This window comes from Lutra lutra, chromosome 3 (genome assembly GCF_902655055.1).
Source record: "Lutra lutra chromosome 3, mLutLut1.2, whole genome shotgun sequence".
In the NCBI taxonomy this organism is placed as follows: Eukaryota; Metazoa; Chordata; class Mammalia; order Carnivora; family Mustelidae; genus Lutra; species Lutra lutra.
Window position 1 is genome coordinate 56,202,558 of NC_062280.1, and position 12,162 is coordinate 56,214,719.

Here is a 12,162-nt window from a genome sequence, read left to right on the forward strand (position 1 = left end):
CCATATTGACTTGCATTTTAACAGGCGCCCACTGGCTGCTGAGTTGGGGAGAGCCTACTGGGGTGGGGGGCCACAGTCAGAGGCAGGGAGGGACGTAAGAGGGTAGTATGGTGGTCCAGGGGGAGATGATGGACCAGGGTGATAGTAGTGGAGGTAGTGAGAAGTAGTCAGATTCAAGGTACATTTTGAAGACAGATGCAACAAGATTTGCTGGCAATTTGATATGGATTTTGAGAGAAAGACAGAAGTTGAGAACAACTTTTAAGTTTCAGTCCTGAACAACTGGAAGGATGAAGTTAACATGACTGGACTGGAGAAAATTAGAAGTAATAGACATCAAACAGAGGCTAAGGAAGCAGGTGGATTTGTGAATCTGGAGTTTAGATGAGAAGTTCAGGCTGGAGAAGTAAAATGTAAGTTGACAGCATAAATTTGGCATTTAAAGCCACACAGCAGATGAGATAACAAAGCAAATGAGTCTAGAAACAGAGGAGAAAAGGTCTTCGGTTAGATGTGAAAAGTTAGGGGAGGTAAGGGAGATCCAGCAAAGACCAAAGAGGAGTGGCCAGTGGAATTGGCAGTACACCTGGAGAGTCTAGTGTCCCATCTCCCAGAGAAGAAACCTCCAAAGAAGACGTCAAGAATTATAACATGTTAATGTGTCTTTTAATCACAGGTAGAATTTTAATTCCAATATTTGTCCTTATAGTTGATCAATTATAATATATAAAACTATAAACAAATATATGCAGTAACATTTCTAAAAATACATTTTAAGAAAGAAGTTACAGCTCATACAAAGAGAATACTCGTAGAACCACAATGTCTCTCAGAATACACATACATGCAGATCCTTGTAATATATGGGTGAAGAATTCAAATGCATCCTTATCCTCTTTAAAAGGTCATCATTAACACCCTTCCCCCCTCCCCCCCGGGTTAGTGAGAGTGAGAGCTGCAGGTGGTGGCGGCTTGACCTTGCCCTGAGCAACTGTCCAATCAACACACCATCTGTAGGAACACCTGGATTTAGACATGTCTGCCCTAGGAAATGGCTCCTCGCATTTCTTTATTATAGAAATAACAAATGGTCACTTGAACCACGGCTCCACATAATATGCAAGTGGAGAATTGATAACCAGTTTAGTTAGACAAAAACTGCCTCCTTCTGAACAGTGCTGCCCTGGTTGTTAAGTTTGGTGATGACCATTAGTTCTTTCCTAAGAGGCACTGATTGGCAACCAGGAAGAATCTAGGCTTGTGAATGCTGGACCCTGATCCATCTCTCTTTAAGGGTGTTGTCAAAACCCCAGAGAGGGGTTATGAGGGAACTTTCTAGACTCTTAGACTCTTTTCTCTCCTGCTTCCTGTAGCTCTGGGAGCCCTGCCGACCTTTCCTTTCCCTGCGGCTCTGGACCCATAGGTAGCTGATCCCAGCCTTCCAGCACCTAGCTTCTGAGCCTCTGTTGCAGCTCTCGCCCTGAGCCGACATCTTCTGGACTGCCAACATTCACCCTACAGGTTGCATCTGTAGCTCTCATCCTGTAGTGATGGGAACTCTTAGCTCCTTCAGACGCCACTGTTTTCAAGGTGAATTCCTGTTACAGTGCCCCCGGCAGATTGACCAGCAGGTCAAATCTCAATGCATACAATGCCACCATGTCCCCATCTTTAATCACCACTTTATAACATTCTTCCCCCACAGCAGTGAAGCTCGGAAAAGCTCTGTGTGAATGCAGAAAGCTTGCTGTGCGGAACTGAGAGAGCCTTCACAAGAGGCTGCTTTAACATGGAGGAACTTAGGGAGAAGACACCAGTGGTTAAGTACCACTGGACAACGTATTTCACTTGGTAGCAATGGCTCAGAGCCCACAGGCTGTGGCTGGCCTCCCAGACCTATTCTCCTGCTCCCCCAGCCCCCTGCCATTCTGTTCCTACTGTTAGTAATGGCCACCCCCACCCTGTCTGTCCAGACCACTTTCTCTAATGGCCTTTTCTGTCCTTTGAATATCACCAGATGCCTATATAACCACTCTGACTTCATACAAAGTTGGTGATAGCTAATGGTTTCAACTCATAAACAGCTTGTTATTTAAACAAGGGTCTTCTAGAGGCCATTGTTCTAACTCAGAGGAGTCACTTGCTGAATTTGGATTGATGCAAAATTGGATCTTTCTTCATCCCCCGGGGAGAAGAAGGTCTTGTGTCCAAGTGGATTACCACTTCTTATCTTATGATTCATATCTGCTCTCACCACAAATCTCACTTCATCAGCAAGCCTTCCTTGTATGATGACCTCAACTCAACTCACTCACCCATTGTACTCCATTTCTCTGCATCACATTCACCACTATAAATTATATTCTGGTTTCTCTATATATTAACTTTTATGCTATTTTACATATATTAATGAGTTAGAGGTGTATATTTAACATCTCTCTCCATTAGAAATATAAGTACCATGAGAACGCGGGACCTTGTTTGTAGTTTTCTTGCTATACCCCCAGTCCTTAGGATAATATCTGCCATCTGGTCATTCAATAAGTATTTTCTACATGAATGAACAAATGAATGGAAGGAATGGCCATTAATTCTCATTTACCGTGAAAAATGACTATGGCAAATTCATCTGGTTCCTTCATTCCCTGACCACACTGATGGCTTGGAATTGCTAACGGGCCCCAGAGGATCTCTGAACTGTCCAAACAGGAAGAGGCAAAGCCTTAGAGTTAAGCCTTCCTTTGCTGTAAGATTCATTCCCTCCTGCTGCTGGAGCTCTAGCCCTTGGATCCTTTGATGTCTGATAGGTGTACAAACTGCTTGAAAGGTAGCCACGGACACCTATAAGTCACTGCTGTTATCCTGATCTTGTTATCCTGAAAAAGAACAGAGAAAATCCAGTGTTGCTTTAACAAAGATTAGGGTGAAGGGAAATGGTGGCATTCACAGAATTATTCCCCACTGAAAGGCTAAACCTTCAGAATAATGTAAACCCACTGTATAATGCTACATAAATGAATTCATCTATGATTCTATAATATGCATACATCTGTCTCTTCCTTCAAGCAAAATCCAATTAAAACCCTAACACTCTGATTAAAGATGATAATCCTTTTGAACTGTGAACTTGTGATAAGTATGTTCAATTTGTACCATTTTTAAAAGACAGTGCTACCTTTTGACATATGCTTGCTTGCATTGCAATAGGTGAAACCTAATATTTACCTAAGATTAAGTTCTGCTTAAATCCTCTTTTTTGTCTTTGTTTCTGTTATTTGCAGCACTCACTGTGGTTTTTTGTTTTGTTTTGGTTTTGGTTTTGGTTTTGGTTTTTAGTAAAAGAAGAATCCAGTGTTACTTCTTTTGAAATAAAAGTTACCAGATACTGGTAACTTTGGGGATATAGTCGTCTTTATGATATTACTTCATTACAATTCAATGAAAGGGAGCAGAATCTTGATTTTAACTCAATTTTATATTCTTCTGCTGGTTCCAGCAATGAAGGATAGTGGGCTCTGGGAACTGCATGACGATCACTGGTAAAGAAGATATTACCACAAGGATTAAAGATTATATTCGATCTGGAGTTAGAGCATTTCTTAACTGCAAAATAGGAAAAAATCAGGGTTTTTAAATATTATTACACAAGAGTAAGAAGCAAATAAATGCCACTCTCTTCACCCTCCCAAGAGACCAACTGTGGCTTGCAGAAGTTCAGTAACTAAACCTCAAGTCCCCCAGTTAACACACAGTTGAGCTGGGACTGGAGCCCAGCTCTGATTTGAGGCCTCTTTGCACCATGCCCTGCTGTGTCATCCCAGCAGCTCCCCATGGATACACGAGGTTCACAGTCTGTTCAGAAGACCAACAACAACAAAAGTGCAGATTTCTTTATTTTTTTAAAAGATTTTTAAATTTATTTGACAGAGAGAGAGATTACAAGTAGGTAGAGAGGGAGGCAGAGAGGGAGGGGGAAGCAGGCTCCCTGCTGAGCAGAGAGCATGATGTGGGGCTCGATCCCAGGACCCTGAGATCATGACCTGAGCCGAAGGCAGAGGCTTAACCCACTGAGCCACCCAGTTGCCCCCAGATTTCTTTATTTTAAAAGTTGTGAGCAGATAGTCATTCTACCTCAGCCAGCAAACCCTAAGGGCTAAGCATGTACCAAGATGGTTGGAGTTGGAATCAAATAAAGCATTAATTTTACACTTATGCAGTAGGATGCATTGCCATTATTTTGCCAAGAAAATTAGTGTATCTGGGAAATCAGGCATAAATGGTAGGTAATTCATTTATTACTTTTACAAAAATAAGATTTTAAAAAATTCTTTCTTCTTTGTTGGTTTTTATATATTTTTAATCAAGGTAAGCCTCTATAGTTTTATTTTATTTATTCTAGTTGTCCTCTCCTACCCTCTATCCAACTCCTCCCTTCCACCATACCAATACACTCACATATTAGAGGATCATTTAGGGCCACTGACTCAATCCTTTGTCTGGTTGGCATTGCTTGTGACCTTTTTGGCCCTCACTGTGACCCCAGTGAGGCTTCCTGGGTGCCCCTCCTGTAGTCTCCCACCCCCAGCACGTCAGGTTCCATCCTCTGTTAATCCTGACGCACCTCCAGTTGGGGGTCCAGCATCTAGCAGATGCTCAAGGACTAAAGGCTGCAGCTGGACTTCCTAGAGATGACAGCATGCTCCTCACACCAACAAGATAATGGGAACACATAAGCTGAGAGTATGGACCTGGGAGAGACCTCCGAGATCCAACTTGCCCCTCTCTCAAAGGGTGAAATGAGGCAAACTGCCAAGGAAATCCAGCTAGGCAGAGAAAGATAGATGGATGAGAACTGAGATTTCCTGTCTCCTGATCTCCACTCTCTCCAGTATTCCATAGGTATAAAAGAGTAACACATTTATCTACTGACAGATTACTTATGTTCTCTGTTTTTCTTTTTTTTTTTTGAATGGACATTGGCAGCAGCTTTCAATAAAGGAAGAAAGTTTAATATAATTTAAGCAAAGGTAAAGAGAATATATATTATATATATATTTAAGGGAGTGAGTGGGGAGTTTTCAGTATGAAAGAAGCCACCTGGGAGTATAGTACTAAAGCTAAATACTTAGATTAAGTTCTGAGTTTCCTGGAGGCCAAGTTGAAAATGGAAACACTTTGAGTTACATAACATCCATTATCTAATAAAAGAAAGCATTTGAGACTTCATCCAAATGTTCATCCGAATGTTAATCTTGAGTGAAATTGTCACCTATATTATAATAGATAATGTCTTCAATAATTCTTTTATAAAAGATTTGGGGCAATTCTTTTTTTTTTTAAGATTTTATTTATTTATTTGCCAGAGAGAGAGAGAGAGAGAGAGAGAGAGCACAGGCAGGCTGAGTGGCAGCAGAGGCAGAGGGAGAAGCAGGCTCCCCGCCGAGCAAGGAGCCCGATGTGGGACTCCATCCCAGGACGCTGGGATCATGACCTGAGCTGAAGGCAGCTGCTCAACCAACTGAGCCACCCAGGTGTCCCTGGGGCAATTCTTGATAGAGTTCATGCTAAATCTTGGTTCTGTCTAAAATCAGCATTTCTTTGGGAACCTAAAGCACTGGGGTTCAGGTATGTAGTTGTATCTTGATTTGATTCAGGATGAAGTTTAAAGTTTTTAAAGCAATGGTTCTCAAATATTAATGTGAAAATAATTTATGGGTAAGGTTTTCTTTTCTATGTAGATTTACTGCCCTCCCTCACCCTCATCCCTCATTCTGTATGTCCAGGATAGAGCCTAAGAATCGGCATTATCAACAAACCCTGGGGACGACTCAGTGGCTCAGTTGGTTAAGCCTCTGACTCTTGGTTTTGGCTCAGGTCATGATCTCACGGTCGTGAGACTGAGCCCTACATGGGGCTCTGCAATCAGCTTGAAGTCTGCTTGAAATTCTCTGCCTCTCTCTCTCCCTCTGCCCCAACTCCTGCTCTCTCTCTCGCTCTCTCTCTCAAATAAATAAAATCTTAAACACACACAATACAAGCTGTGGTTCTGATCCAGGGGACCAGTGGGACACATTCAAAAAATACCGGTCTAGAAGAACAAATTATTCTTATGCTCCTTGGCTTTGATCCACCCCTTTGAATATAAATTTTCTCCACTTGGTTTTGACTAGCAGCCAATAGCCTGAAATTGAAGATTCAGGGAAGATAGAGGATATGCATAGGCTCTGGGTTGTTGAGATTTCTATGTTTTATATTCCACACATATACCCAGTAAAGATGGGGACTGTAGGGGGCCATGAAAAAGGCTGGGGATAAGTGGAAGAGGAGCAGTCATAAGGGCCAGCCTGGAAACGCCAAAGCTAACCTTTGCTGCTTTGCCATTTTCTTAGGCCCAGCCTTATTTGGGTTCTGCAGTGCACAGGGCAATTTGTGCCTTGCCTTTCTGTCTTTGCCTACAGTTTATGCAAATACCTTCCTGGAAGTCCATCTGAATCAGAGAGGGAGGGCTGAAGTGGAGGTCCATCAAGATCTGTGGATTCCTAAAGTTTTCGTGGTGGATTTCAGGGGCCCTGAATTCCCTGAAATGATACATGAATATTTTGTGTGTATGTGTATTTCTGTGAAACAAGGTTCCAGTGACAACTTTCATCAGATGCTCAAAGGGACAATAAATGATCCCAAAGAATGCAGAATCACGAGGAATTCCTGGTGGGGCTGAGGTACATCAAGCTTCCTGTTCATGTTGGTGTGTTCCATCCCATGGCAGCCTAAGGTCAGTTAGTTGACAACTGCCTTGGTGACAGTTAGGTCACTAAGTATCTCTCCATAGGAGCCACTGTCCCTGCCCAATCTGAGGATTATGGTAGCAAAGCTGTCAGACTTAATTTTCACAAATTGTTTTGGGTAATTAGTCCCTTTTAATTGCTCATGGAAATAGTAATTTTAGGTGACAAGATTATTATATGCTACTTGTTAATGGGTCCTCCAGGGTCGAGAAAACACCGATGGGGTTGCTATGACCTGTTCTTTTCCATCTTTGGCATTCCCCTTGAAATCACCAGAAAAGACATTTAGTAAAGCCAGCTTCCACTCTGTGAAAAGTACAGAGCATGAGTTTCCTTTTATCCTTTTGCCAAGTGAAGGATTAGAGAAGGACTTTCAGCTTTTCCCTACTACTGCCAACCCAAATCAGGCTTCACAGACTTGCTGATCATTAACTCAAAGAGCTGAGGAAGTTTCTAGCCCTTCCCTTTGCTTATTTACCTGTTCAACCAAGTTGCTTTACAAGTGAGTGAGTTTTGAATACATAGGGTCCTAGGTGATAAAATATTTGACTCAGTTCAAGTTGAATATTTTCATTGCTTTTCACTTCACTGAACAGGAGAATCAGGTTGACCAGGAGTTCAGGGCAGGTCTGGGTAATGGTTCACCATGTGCCTGCTCAGGGGAGCAGTAGATGGAAGGCAGAGAACTCTTCTCAGCTCTTCAGGAGGCTGGGAATTCACTATTTACTGTGTCATTCTGGGCCATTTGTTTGACCTCCTTAAGCCCTCATTTCATCATCTGTCAAAGGGGATAAAAATAATAGCTAGCTCATAGTATGGCTGTAAGGACTCAATGATATTGTAAATAGTTGGCATATAACAAGAACTGAACCGAACAAAAAGGATAGCATCTCATATCATTACAGTCCATTTTTCCTTCCCAAATTGAGGTCTTATTAAGCAGTCTGAATTAGTGTGGAGGTCAAAAAAATAAATATTACATCCACACCCAACTTGATCTCCATGCCTTACAAGCTTGTTAATGTAAGCACATCTAATCCTATGTATACCAAAATGTATAACTATCTAAAATATTGCAGATGAGGGTTACCTAACTGGCTTAGTCAGTGAGCATGTGACTTTTGATCTTGGGGTCGTGAGTTCAAGCCACACATTGGTTGTAGAGCTTACTTAAAATAAATAAATTAATTAAATTAAATGGTACAGCTAAAGATAGAAAGTACTACATTGCTATCTATTTAAAGTAGTTAACATTGATTTCAGCTGTGTAACCATGTTCCTTGAAATCAAAGATTTCATGTGAAATTGACAATAAAGAATTTGTAGGGGACCCAGTTTTTCTCTCTGGTTCTTCTTGGTGGAAGAAACCAAAGATACTACCTTCATGTACCTTCATGGTGACTTTTCAAAACTGAGAGATTCTTTTGTTTTGTAATTTTTTTTTTAAGAAAAAGATATTTGTACTTCTCCCCTGGTTTCATATCTATCTTAAAATTTTTATTCCTATTCTTTAGAAACTAAATTCTAAAAAATTTGCTCCCTCATGGTGCTGGCTCTTAGGTTTATGCATTTCATTTCATATTTTCCTTCTCAAATTTCACAAGGGTCAGGGATCACATTTATTGGTATTTCCTGAGGTTTGCTTTCATACCTCTTCTCTATTTACTTTACTCTTCAGCAGGGGCTGAAGCAGGCAAACTCAAACATCGCACCACAGAGTAAAATGTCATCTCAGGAGTAATAGCTCGTCCTCCAGTAATACCCTCAAGCAAGAAGATCGTTCTTTAAGAATTGGCAATAGGATAGAAAGCTGGGAGCTTTGTGTGTCTAGGATGGCAAAGATCTCTCCGTATTCTTGTGCTGAACACAAAGTTTTCCTGAGCCTTAAAAAGGAGGAGAATGCTTAAGATTATCCCAGTTAACTTACCTAGATGCAGTGTTTGATGGAGTCCACAGAAATATGAATTATATGAAAAGCTAGAGGGTTCAGGAAGTTGCATCTATGTGATGGGAGATAACACAAAGTACATATGCTAGGGAGATCGGGATATTTGTCTGGTTTCTGTACAAAGATAAACCCATTTGTTCAGTAATGATGTCACCTGCTCTTCTAGCTCCTGCGCTCCGTGCGACGCATCTTGTTGGACTTAAATGTGACCAGATCAGCTTACCCCACGAGCAACAGCCTCAACCCCTAATCTCCAACTTCATCAAACAGCAGCTTGGATTTCATGACCAGATATCATAACTGTGTAGCCCAATCCTTCCCTGCAAGTTTGTAGTTCGAGTTGTAGTGCTGAAGTCATGTATTATTTGTGACGTTTTTATGTAGTTCTTATCCATGTGCTATAATCATTACAGAGTGGTTTTATAAAACCTCTTTCTCTTGAAAGATGAATTTATTGTAAAGGAATTTAATGCTTAATATTAAATTTAATTAAAATTTCATCTTAGAATAAGTTAGTCTAATAATTAAAAATTTAAAACTCCTGGATTGTAACATTTGGAGTTTCATATGTAGCATTAATTAAGCTCACATCAAAATAGATTAGCCACTTGTAGATACAGTTTCCAGACACTCTGTTTCTGAAACCAGTCCAGAAATGTTGGAACATTGTCAGGCACTTACTAGGTGTTGGACAAGTGACAGAAATTGATGACGCACATTTAGAATAGCTACACAAAAAAAGCGTTTGTGTGATGTAGGTCTATATGAGAAAGTCACCCTTCAGGAAATTTGACCACTCTTCTTTTCTACCCCCTGTGTGATTTCAGTGCAACATGGACTAGGATTAGAGGCTTATGTTTGCCTATATTTCTGATTTTATCATGGAGTACAACAATTCTAGGCCATACATTTATATTCAGATGAAAACCCTAGGTAAAGCAAAGGATAATCCTAATTTTTTTCAGAACTCATAAATGACTAAATTGCCTTCTAGCAGTTTTCTTGTCTTTTGAGGAAATGTTTCAAGGAAGCCATATTTTTAAATCTCATTTCAGTATTAACCAAATAGAGTGAGGAATTAATAACAACTGAGTTTAGACTTGAGTTCAGGATGAGAAAGTTGTGCTTTCATGTGACTGTGCTTCATGGGAGCTGCTGCCCCCTGGAGTGGTTTCTGAAGCCCGAGCAGTTGGGAAGTGTGGATGGGGGATGGGTGGGGGATGGGTGGAGGATGGCTGACCCACTTGTATAGTGTGTAATGTTGTGGACAGATATTTATACGGTCATGACTCAAATAAAGCTTAACACCAACCATAATAAAAATTATCTGCCACGTGAGTGACAGAGTGGAGGCACAGGGCGGGGTTCCTGTTGGTGGTCAACATGGTCTGAGCTGCTGGAGTCTGCAGGAGCCTGCTCCTGCTCAGAAAAGGATTTTCTCTTTTAGTCGGTGACAATAAACAACCCTCCTGAGAGGTGCATCAGTTTGAGGACTTCTTTTGGCAATAGATATGTTTGGAGTGCGATTTCTAGGGTGCCCCAATAATCAATCATCAGGTAGAAAGATCAGAGCTGAGAGTAATGTAGAATAACACTGCAGCCACTAGTGAGGTTTTCTCGTTGCTTCGTATCTTTGTAGACCACGTGGAATATTTCATAGTGCAATCCATTAGCCTTCAGGTTGAATTTTTACCTGTCAGGTGCTGGAAAATCTCCTTTATTTTCCTTTTCATTGGGAGAAGAGGAAGTTATGAAAGAGAGAGAAGAATTACAGTTGATCATCATCTCAGCTCCTGACTAGGAGTGTGCATGTGCATGTGCGTGTGCGTGTGTGTGTGTGTGTGTGTGTGTCCCTGCCTACATAAGTATATAAGTTTGTGTATGTATGTGTGTTTTCCCCACTAGTTATTTCCCATCTCAGGAAATGGTATCAGCAGAACAAGCCAGGGACCTGGGCGACCTCTTCAATGATTCTGTTCCCTCCCAGTCAATTGCCCAATCCTATTAATTGATTCTCCTAAATATTTCTCCAATATGTCCACCACCTTCCTGGTCCTCAACCCAGAGTCCTCCCAGCCAGCCTTGCCCACAGCTTCCCACAGTGCCTCTACGGCCTCCTCAAAGTACTCACCACAGCTTGCAATTATGTTGTGATTTGGGTCATTATTTAATGAATGTCTACTGCCTAGACTATAAGGTTTGCGAGGGCAAAGTCTGTACCTGTTTTATTTACTGATGTAACCGAAGAACCTAAAACAGTGCCTGTCACATACTAAGTGCTCCATAAATATTTGTTAAACGAAGAATGAATCCTCTTGTTAGCATTTCCTGTATAAACTCTCACAAAATGCCCAAAATCTTTGCAAGACTCATCCTTCCTTTAGTCAGTCCCTTGTCAGCATGGCTCCCCCGACTGTCCTTCCCATCTCACTTTTTGGATGAGGAAAGGCCTCTGTACATTAGTGTAGAGTTGTGGCAATGTCTAGAACCTGGATTTCTCCTATAGCATATGGCTTTCCCCGCTTCACAACCAAACCCAGATTACACACCTTCAGGAAGGTCTCTAAGCTTAGTTCCCCCTCACCCCATCATGACTTCCCTTCTTGTTCCTTTTGAACTAGGGTTACACTAGGAGATACCAAATTGTTCTCAGTCCGATATTGTGTTGAGAACATTCATCCTTTTTCATGAACTTGGCTTATGACCACCCAGCTTGTCCTCATTCGAAAGGCCCGTGTCTCCCTTCTACCCTTAGACTGCCATGGAGTAGCCCCCTGTAGGTATTTTCTGTCTGCTCACCTATGCCTGCCCTATGTCTGGGCACTCGCTTTTCACTTCACCGCTAATTTCATCTTCTCCACTCACTCATTTCATCTTGCCTTCCTTGAACACTCTTCAAGAAACAGGCTTGCAAAAACTCTCTTCTGGTTATTCTATGTATAGGGGTTTCTGTGCATTTTTTGATATGTTTGTTCCTTTGTTTGTTCATTCATTATAAATACATATCCCTCCTTCTTCCCTAAAATAATTAGAAACAGTTTATAAGAATAATAAAAGCTCATCCAGATAGTATAAATTAGAATAAATGAAGAAGGAAAGGGAAACGTGAAGGGAAGGGGCTTCACTGGCACAGAGCCTGGAGCTGATACTGAGATGCATAGATGCATTCCATACAGTCTAGTCATTGGCAGATGGCAGGCCATAAATTGGCTTTGGGCTAGCTAGCATTGCTTCATAAAGAGAAAATTTTACAATGTCTCTAAGATAAAATGTGAACTAATAATTAGGAGAAGAACAACTAGTCCTGATTCTAAGAGGTCACAGTGTAGTGCAGTGAGAAGCGTGGGCCCTGGAGCAGATGGCCCGGGTGTGGGAGGTGGGGTGGGTGGTGGTCAACGCATCTACTCCAAGTGGTTCTCAACACTAGTA

General features: G+C 41.4%; 1 protein-coding gene across 1 annotated transcript in view; it reads right to left on the reverse strand.

The window, feature by feature from the left end:
- Nucleotides 1-1,350: 1,350 nt before the first annotated feature.
- Nucleotides 1,351-12,162, reverse strand: part of CCDC148 (coiled-coil domain containing 148) — a 273,305-nt gene continuing 262,493 nt past the window's right edge. The window contains exon 16 of the mRNA XM_047721825.1: nucleotides 1,351-2,876. The gene's annotated coding sequence lies outside the window, so the exon portion shown is untranslated. The remainder of the gene's footprint in view (nucleotides 2,877-12,162) is intronic.